Genomic DNA, 9,987 nt, shown 5'->3' on the forward strand with positions numbered 1-9,987 from the left:
TAAGAGCTATAATTCATAAACCCTTTCTTCAATTTGGATGTGAATACCCTTAACCTAAAGCTGAGAGTCTGCACTTTAAGCCCAGTAAATTCTGTTGGAAATCTCATATAAGATACGTTAGATCCAAAGTATCAAGGAGTATTGCAGTATTGTGCAGGGCAAAACATATTCTGGAACAGAGGATGTTGTATACTCTATATATTGTTGTCTTGTCTTACCCTATTTGAGTTACTGTGTGGAGATATGGGGAAATGAATATAAAAGCACTTTAAACCCATTGATTACACTACAGAAAAAAGCTATGAGGATTGTACATGAGGTCGGATATCGTGATCACACTAATAACTTGTTCCTAATGTGACAAATATGAAGAAAATATGAAGGAAAGCAGAAATATTGCTCTATTGCTCTATTTAAAAAAGGTTTAAATTATTTTTTATGAAAAAGTATTAGAACGGATGATACTGAAATATATGTATTAATTAATTGGATTATATAATGTAAGCATAATTGTTAAGTATAAACAGGGGTAGGACAGGCTTCTTCCTACTCCTTTTCGAACAATTGATAGGACTGTACTCTACATATTAGTTTTTCCGTAGTTTCCACCGTAGTAAGGCGATTCATGGTTTCTACCGTAGTTTCCACCGTAGTAAGGCGATGACGTAGTCTATGCAAATATGCAGGCGCGGTATGATGACGTATGGTACATCACATTTCCGGGTGATGGATTTGATGCGCGCAGTTGGACCCTACTCCTCATGTTGGGTCCAGTCAAAATACTAGTCATGTGCCAACATATCCGAATCCTATTGGCCCTCGTACAACATTACAGCGTAAACAGGGAGTTGTAGTTCAAGGAGAGACACCGTGGCAACGTAAAAAATAAATAATCTTTGTTAATTTCCAATTGTGGTCAAAGCCACAGGGAGCCACTGAAGATGGGCAAAAGAGCCACATGCTATGGAGGACCAAGTCTGCCAAAATTAACAATAAATATATAGACACATAAATGAATGTATGAACAAATAAATCAATGAATACACACAGTATAACGCAATACATTTCTATATGTATTTATTCTTTTCCACATTTATTCTTTCTTTTCCACATTCATTCTTTCTTTTCCACATTGTTTTCCACATTCATTCTTTCTTTTCCACATTGTTTTCCACATTCATTCTTTCTTTTCCACATTGTTTTCCACATTCATTCTTTCTTTTCCACATTGTTTTCCACATTGTTTTCCACATTCATTCTTTCTTTTCCACATTGTTTTCCACATTCATTCTTTCTTTTCCACATTCATGCTTTCATTCTTTCCCCGATTATCAGTAATGTATGCAAATATAGGGGCGTGTCTTGCATGTTGTCCTCGCCCCACGCATTTTCATTGGTTGATGCCCCACGCATTTTCATTGGTTGATACCGCGCGTGACGTGGTAAAAGCGACAAAGTTGACATTTTTTCATTGTTAACATACTGTGTTCAAAACGGTGAAGAACACGTTCAAAACAAAATCATTTGGTGCATTTTTGCAGTAATCATATTCCTATCATATATGACAGAAAGCTCACAATAAACAGTTTTTTTGCACAGTGTTTGAGTGACTGTTATTTTGCACTCTATTTATACTCTTCAGTTCCAGCACCTCAGCAAAGTCTGATAAGGGATGAGCGGTGGTATTTTCACTATTTGCAGTAATCATATTGACATGTCTAGAAAATATTAGCAGAATATATACAATGAAATGAAATAGACTAGATGCATTGCCAGGGAAGACATTAGATGTGACCAGATGCAGACCAGAGGGTGGACCTGCCTTTCCCACGCCAAGTACCGTCTGCTCTCGCACTCTTTACTCTTTGAAGTGCAACATTGTAAACATTTTTTGATGTTCTTGCTCTGTACAGAAAGTATGCAGCAACTTCAAAAAGTACATTTGAGGTACACACACTGTCACATTCTGTGCTTCATGTGTTGTGTAGACAGGCATACCCATGCACACACAATTGTAGCCAGTGTTATTTCAGAATTATTTGAGATTTTTCAGACATAATACTGTATTTCGACAGTGACAGTGAAAATAGTGTACATTCCGTCCGTGTTTTGTGATTCAGCATTTTTAAGAGATGTATTTCATAGCTATTGGCAAAAACAATCTTAGTTTGGTTCTTTCATTTCTATTCTTGTTCATCACCTGTATTTTCTTTACAGCTTTGATTATACAGTTTTTCTCAATTGCTAAAACACATTTCACAAAACCTCCCTCCATTTTCCCAAAACTCTAAACACAACACACTTTTCTAAAGCTACATAAGCAAAACCACACCTTCTCTCTTCAAAACTCAAACTTTCACACCAAAACAGCTGCTCAAAGCCTGCAAAAACGTAAACACTATATGCATCATTACAGACTACAACAAAACAACTGAAAACACAATGTTCAGTGTGTGAGAATGTTCTTTTTTTTCACAACTGCCAAAGCACATTTTTAGAAACCCTCAGAATATATCACTGTAGAGGACATGTGTCAAAGTCAAGGCCCGCGGGCCAGATCAGGCCCGTGAATGAGTTCTCTCTCGCCCGCGGGATGATATTTAATTACTATTAAAACCGGTCCCCAGTATTATGTGCCCGCAGCACCATAATACTACAAGTCCCAAGATGCATTGGCGCGTACCGAGTGCCCGCGAGCGAGCGCGATCCCGCGTCTTCTCTTCACTTCAGTACTAGTCATGAGCAGCAGCAGCACAGTCACAGTGGAGGCCTTAACATCGCCGTCAATTCCCGAGTGTTCCCGAGTACACAGTTTGCTGACAAACTCGGCATACTTGCTGCCGAATTCAGGCGGAGATTTTCCGACTTTGAAGCCCAAAAAAGCAGGCTTCAACTGCTCAGCAATCCATTTGCAGTTGACGTGGAAAGTGCACCAGCAAATCTCCAAATGGAGCTGATTGAGCTCTAGTGTAATGACACACTGAAGGCAAAATATGAGTCCGTGGGCGCTGCTGAGTTTGCTCGTTTCATCCCCGACACAATGCCTGAGCTGCGCACCCAAGTTGCTCAGACGCTGTCTATGTTTGGCAGCACATACATACGTGTGTGAACTACTGTTTTCGTTGATGAAACTAAACAAAACATCACATAGCATCTTGGGCATGTGCATCTTACTGATGAACACCTGAACTCAATCCTGAGGATTTCCTCAGCTCAGAGCCTGACCCCAAACATTAATGAACTTGTACTCAAGATGAGACACCAAGTATCGGGCTCAGCCTCAGACAAGTGAGCAGAAAGGACTTGGACTTGATATTTCTTTGAAGGGAAAAAAATAATAATCTCCAGTTGAATGGACCCAGGGAAATGTTGCCTAAGAAATTAATGCAACTGTTTAGCACTTTTGCACTAACTTTTCTAATTGTATTATAAAAGACAGTCATTGGTGAGGATCAGAGCAGCACACTGATTTGTTTTTAATGCATGCTGTTTCATTTTTGCATTTATCTTGCCATTGAGCTTTGAATGAAAATTATTTTGCTGTTTACCTGTTAAAAAAAAATACGTTTTCAATTTATTACTGAAAGAGCCTTGAGAAAATATTGCAACTGATTTTATTTATGTTTTACTTAATTTAATTTAATGATTAATGTTAAGTGCAATATAGGCTGTGTTATTGGTATTGGTTCAATATGTGCAATAATTGCGAGTTTAAATAAACATTGAACCAGCCCGGCCCTCCACTTGTACCATTTTTTTTATTTTGGCCCCCTGTGTATTTGACTTTGACATGACTGCTGTAGAGTATTGGGCATTCATAGATGTGTGTGTTTCATATGAACAATATGTAAATCTACAGAAAATACAGTATGTATGTTACGGTACATGTGGGAATACGGTACATGTGGGAAAACTAGGGTTAGGGTTAGGTGCTAGGGTGACTTGGTACATGCTGGCATGTCTAACCCTAACCTTAACCCTAACCCTAACCCTACCCCTAATCCTAACCCTAACCTTAACCCTAGCACCCTAGCACCTAACCCTAACCCTAGTTTCCCCACATGTACTGTATTCCCACATGTACCGTAACATGAACACTACTGTACTGTATCACAACTCAATGCAAACACTACAGAGGATCCATTACACACAACAATACTCACTGAAAACAATGTTCAGGGTGTGATGTTTTTTAAATTTATTTATGGAACTATACCACACACACACACACACACACACATACACACACACACACACACACCACAATCATTTGCAACAAGTGTCTTACATTTTGAGTCGTTATGTTTAATGAATGAAGCTAGGTGTGTTCATTGTGTTCAAATGTTGCTGACTGTGGCAAGCATTTTGCATCACATGAGCTTTAATTTGAGAATTTGAGCAGAGTTTTTTGCAACTTGTGTTTTAGCAAGACAAAATGTGTTTAGACTTATGAGAAAAGGAGGATTGTGTTTTGTGAATTGTGTCTTCATGTGAAATGTGTTTATGGTTTTGGCAAATGGGAGCTAGTTTTATTAAATGTGTTTAGAGAACTGGTCATTTGGTTTAGAGAATTGGCTTTTGTGTTTTAGCAATTGGGAAAAACTGTAATTAGATCAATGTGAAAGTCAATTGAGAATATAAGTTCAAAATAAATGTAATAAGGACGCTTAGTAACTAGCTAGATAAACATTACCACTAACTCTAAACTAGCTTGCTAGCTAAAGTTACCTGAGGTAACTTACCTCTAAATATGGATCTGACTGAGGCTAAGTTAATTTATTTGAGGGGGTAAACACACACTTTATTTGTTTTTTTGCTTTGAACAAATTACTTACCAACAAGGCATCTGCCTATGGTCCTAGCGGTCACCAGCAACTAGACTCACTCACTGAACATGTAACTACAGAGATGTGTGAAACCTGGACATAAACAAAACCTTCCAAAAGGGTTTAGGCAAGGCAAGTTTATTTGTATAGCACATTTCATACGACAAGGGCAATTCAAAGTGCATTATATGCACACATTATATAAAGACAATAGTCTACAGTAAGAGGAGTAAGTAAGATTTGTATGTATTGTATGTGTTATTATCCATATTCTAAAGGCTTGCTTAGATTAGTTTTAGATTAGTTTTTACTGATTAGATTTCTATTCTGGAAAAGTCTGTATATTTTACAGATAACAATACAAATTATATATCATGTATAATTTGTATATTTAAACATAACAATTCAGAAAACAATAAATCTACCCCATCCATGGGTTTGACCTTTCATCTGCCCCGGCCTCAGTGTCCTGCATTCAGGTCCACAAAAAAAGATGAAAGGTCAAACCCATGGATGGGTACATTTATTGTTTTCAGAGTTTTTAAGTTTAAATATACAAATTATACATTATCTACTTAAAATAGGCATTTTTCCAGACTTTTCTAGGGATGTATAGGAATAAAAAAATCACATCTAGAATTTGCCCACCCAGATGGTAATGAAATGTTCAGGTACTCTTGGCTGAGTGCTTTACCACGTCACGCGCAGTATCAACCAATGAAAATGCGTAGAGTGCGTCCAAGATACGCCCCTATATTTGCATACACATCTGACAATGACAAAGACAAACTATTCTATGTGAATAGATAGGTGAAAACAACATTGTATTTCGCTTTATCAGTAATGTATGCAAACATAGGGGCGTATCTTGCATGTTGTCCACGCCCCTGCGCATTTTCATTGGTTGATACTGCGCGAGACGTGATGAAGCCCTCAGCCGAGAGCAGACACTCTAATTTCCAATCATAGCATGTTTAAAAAAATAAAATAAAAAGGGTTAGGGCATATGAATCATAGTGGAGGTATGATATATCGCATATATATGGCATATATATATATATATATTCTTTGGTGGAAAGGCATTTTTTAAAGCCATTTTTAGTCACCACAAGTCTGTTCAAACCCAGGCAGCGAGACCAGCAGGAAAACACAACTAGATCTTCTATAATTCTAACTGGATAGTACTTCGTTTCCAGTCATAGTCAGCTAGATTGCTTACTTAGCTAGCTTACTTTTACTTATCAAATGTACATTTTGTGATATAAACGCAGTGGAGACACTCTCAGCTGTCTTGCATCGCGCATAGCCCAGAGCGTATGTCTAATTGAGTCAACTGGTATTGTGGTTATCACCAAGTTCTCCCATACAGTGCTGATGGACTAGTATAGACCATTGCCGACATGTGTGAAAGGGGACAACACGGGAATAGCTTGGGATGTCATAGACATAGTTTGGGATTCCATGGAAATTATAGGGAGAAAGAGGCTGTGAGAGAACGGGGCTATAGACTCTCTACCCGTCTGTGGTAATAACAGTGTCGCTGCTTTCATACGTCACGCGTGGTATCAACCAATGAAAATGCGTAGGGGCGTGGACAACATGCAAGATACGCCCCCATATATTTGCATACATTACTGATAAAGTGGAAAAGAAAGAATGAATGTGGAAAAGAAAGAATGAATGTGGAAAAGAAAGAATGAATGTGGAAAAGAAAGAATGAAAGAATGAATGTGGAAAAGAAAGAATGAATGTGGAAAAGAAAGAATGAATGTGGAAAAGAAAGAATGAATGTGGAAAAGAAAGAATGAATGTGGAAAACAATGTGGAAAAGAAAGAATGAATGTGGAAAACAATGTGGAAAAGAAAGAATGAATGTGGAAAAGAAAGAATACATGTGGAAAAGAATAAATACATATATAAATGTATTGCGTTATACTGTGTGTATTCATTGATGTATTTGTTCATACATTCATTTATGTGTCTATATATTTATTGTTAATTTTGGCAGACTTGGTCCTCCATAATATGGAGCCAATAATATGAAGCCGGAAATATTTCTGGTTCCGGTTGACGCGCTCATGCTGCTGCGCCTGCGTACAGCCACCCAGTGTAGAGACGAGAGCGAAACATGTCTTCCCCGGTGTGACATTCTTCAGAGTTTCTGAGGCAGATAGTGCGTTTGCAATTTGCAATACATGTTCGACAAAAGTTCGGAGAGGAGGGCAAAGGTCTACGAGTTACAAACACAACGAATCTCATAAGTCACCTTAAGATTCACCATTGCAAGCACGCTGTATGGAAGGAATATGATTGATTGATTGATTGATTGATTGAAAACCTTTATTGTCCCCAATGGGGAAATGTTGTTGTCAAACAGCTCAGTTAGGGCAGACAGAAAACATTCAATAAAATACATAAAACAGTGCAGGCTCAATAAGTAAAAAGTTCCAAGTTCCAAAGTTCCAGCTCCAGGTCTCCCCCACCCTGCAGGGCCTGGTTGTAGAGTCGGAGTGCAGCTGGAACAAAGGACTGTCCAAATCTTTTTGTACTTTGACGGGGGAGAACAAATCTGTGGCTGAACTTGCTCCTCATCCCCGCCAGCTCGCAGTACATCGGGTGGGAGGGATTGGCCAGCATGGCCGCCAGTTTTTTCCCCATCCTCTGTTCTGCCACCACCTCTAGGCTGTCCAGCCCGGTCCCCACCACAGAGCTGGCCTTCTTCACCAGTTTGTTTAGCTTCGCAGCATCCCTGGCACAGATGTTTCCACCCCAGCAGGCCACGGCGAAGAACAGAACGCTGGCAACCACCGACTGATAAAACATTCGCAGCAGCTTGTTGCAGACACCGAAAGACCTCAGCCTTCTCAGGAAAAACAGTCTGCTCTGCCCTTTCCTGAGAAGAGCCTCGGTGTTGTCAGTCCAGTCCAGTTTGTTATTAATTTGTACTCCCAGGTACCTATAGGAGTCCACCCTCTCGACTTCCACCCCCTTGATGGTGATGGGGGCTGGGGTCCTTCTCTTCCTCCTAAAATCCACCACCAACTCCTTTGTTTTGCTGGTGTTAAGCAAAAGGTAGTTGGTGTCGCACCACTGCACAAAGCTCTCCACCAGGGCCCTGTACTCCTCATCCCTGTCGTCTGTGATGTAACCGACGATAGAGGAGTCATCAGAAAACTTCTGCAGGTGGCACTGGTCGGAGCTAAACTGGAAGTCGGAGGTATAGAGGGTGAAGAGAAAGGGTGACAGAACAGTTCCCTGGGGGGCACCGGTGTTGCACACCACCACCTCAGACTGACAGCCCTGCAGTCTCACATACTGACGTCTGTCTGTGAGGTAGTTGTGGATCCAAGCCGTCAGGGAGTCCTCCACACACATCACTGCTAGTTTGTCAGCCAGTAGTGATGGCTTGATAGTGTTAAATGCACTGGAGAAGTCGAAGAACATGGTCCTCACCATGCTCTGTGGCCTCTCCAGGTGTGTGTAGGCCCTGTGCAGCATGTAAATGATGGCATCCTCCACCCCCATGCTCTCCTGGTATGCAAACTGCCGGGGGTCCAGGAAGTCCTTCACCTGGGGCTTAAGGTGTTGCAGCACTAGCCTCTCCAGGATCTTCATGACCTGTGGTGTCAGGGCGACAGGTCTGTAGTCGTTTGGGGTGCTGGGCCGTCCCTTCTTTGGCACTGGGACGATGCAAGAGGTCTTCCAGAGCTGTGGCACCCTCCTCAGTCTTAGAGATAGACTGAAGAGATGTTGGAATGTGTCCGCCAGCTCTCCAGCACACACCTTCAGAACCCTGGGGTTGATGTTGTCTGGACCTCTGGACTTGTTCACATTCACCCTGGAGAGCTGCCTTCTCACCTGCTCAGATGTTATAAAGCTGTGAGTACAGGTGTCTCCAGGTGTGAAGCACTACTGGGGTAGTGGTGGTCTAGTGGATAGTGAGTTGGACTTGTGATCGGAAGGTTGTGAGTTCAAATCCCGCCTGAAGCCACACCACTACTAGTGTGCCCTTGGGTAAGGCACTTAGCCCTCAGTTACTCCAGGGGGAATGTCCCTGTAATTCGTAATTGTAAGTCGCTTTGGATAAAAGCGTCTGCTAAATGGCAAAATTAATTAAATTAAAATTAATTAAGCATGCTCCCTGGCTCCTGGTGTTGGTAAGGGGAGGCAATTGCTGCTGGGGTGTGAGGGGGTCAGGGGGAGTGGGGGCTACTGTTGCCAGGGGTGCGGTACATTGGAGAGGGGAGGAGAGGGTCGGGGGCTGTGGGGGGTGACAGGGGGATGGTTGGTCAAACCTGTTAAAGAAGCAGTTCAGGTCATCCGCCTGCTCTCGGGTCCCCTCCACCACAGTATGTGGCTGCTTGTGGCCCGTGATCTTCTTGAAACCCTTCCACACCTCCTTGGAGCTGTGGGCCACTAGCCCGCCCTCCAGTTTCCTCCTGTATTCCTCTTTGGCTGCTCTCAGCTCCTTCTTCACCTCCTTCTGAGCGGCCCTGGCTCCCTCAGTGTCCCCTGCCTTAAACAGCCTCCTCTTCCTTTTCAGAAGGTTCTTGATGTTCCCATTTATCCACGGCTTGTTGTTAGGAAAGCACCGTACCTTTTTAATGGGGACGATGCTCTCCTCGCAGAACTTGATATAGTCTGTGACACAGTCTAGCAGACCATCTATGTCCTCCCCGTGGACTCTCTGGAACATCCCCCAGTCGGTTGTTTCAAAACACGCCCTCAGCTCCTCCTCCACGTCTTCTGACCATTGCTGGACAGTCCTGGTGGTGATAGGCAGCCTTTTTATGATAGGGGTGTATGTTGGTTCCATCCAGACCATGTTGTGATCGGATGCCCCTAGTGGCGGGAGGGCAGTGGATGTGTAAGCTCCCTTCACATTGGCATATAGTTTGTCTAGTGTTTTGTTCTCCCTTGTTTTACATGTGACATACTGGGTAAAATCCGTCAATGTCTTTTCCATATTTACGTGGTTGAAGTCCCCATTCACAATGACAAATGCGTTTGGGTGTGCAGTCTGTATCCCTGCGATGCAGGAATGGATGACGTCATTTGCGCGCGCCGGGGCCGCGCTTGGGGGAATGTAAACAGTCACTGCCACAACATGGGAGAACCCTCTCGGACAGAGATCTGGCCTCAAACCTAGCGCCAACAGTTC

General features: G+C 42.1%; 1 protein-coding gene across 1 annotated transcript in view; it reads right to left on the reverse strand.

The window, feature by feature from the left end:
• The window catches only part of LOC308163863 (NLR family CARD domain-containing protein 3-like), a gene marked incomplete at both ends in the record, with an annotated part of 29,289 nt that overhangs the window by 18,826 nt on the left and 476 nt on the right, over positions 1-9,987 (reverse strand). The window lies entirely within an intron of this gene.

This window comes from Nansenia antarctica, assembly GCF_963989245.1.
Source record: "Nansenia antarctica genome assembly, chromosome: 8".
Taxonomy (NCBI): domain Eukaryota; kingdom Metazoa; phylum Chordata; class Actinopteri; order Argentiniformes; family Microstomatidae; genus Nansenia; species Nansenia antarctica.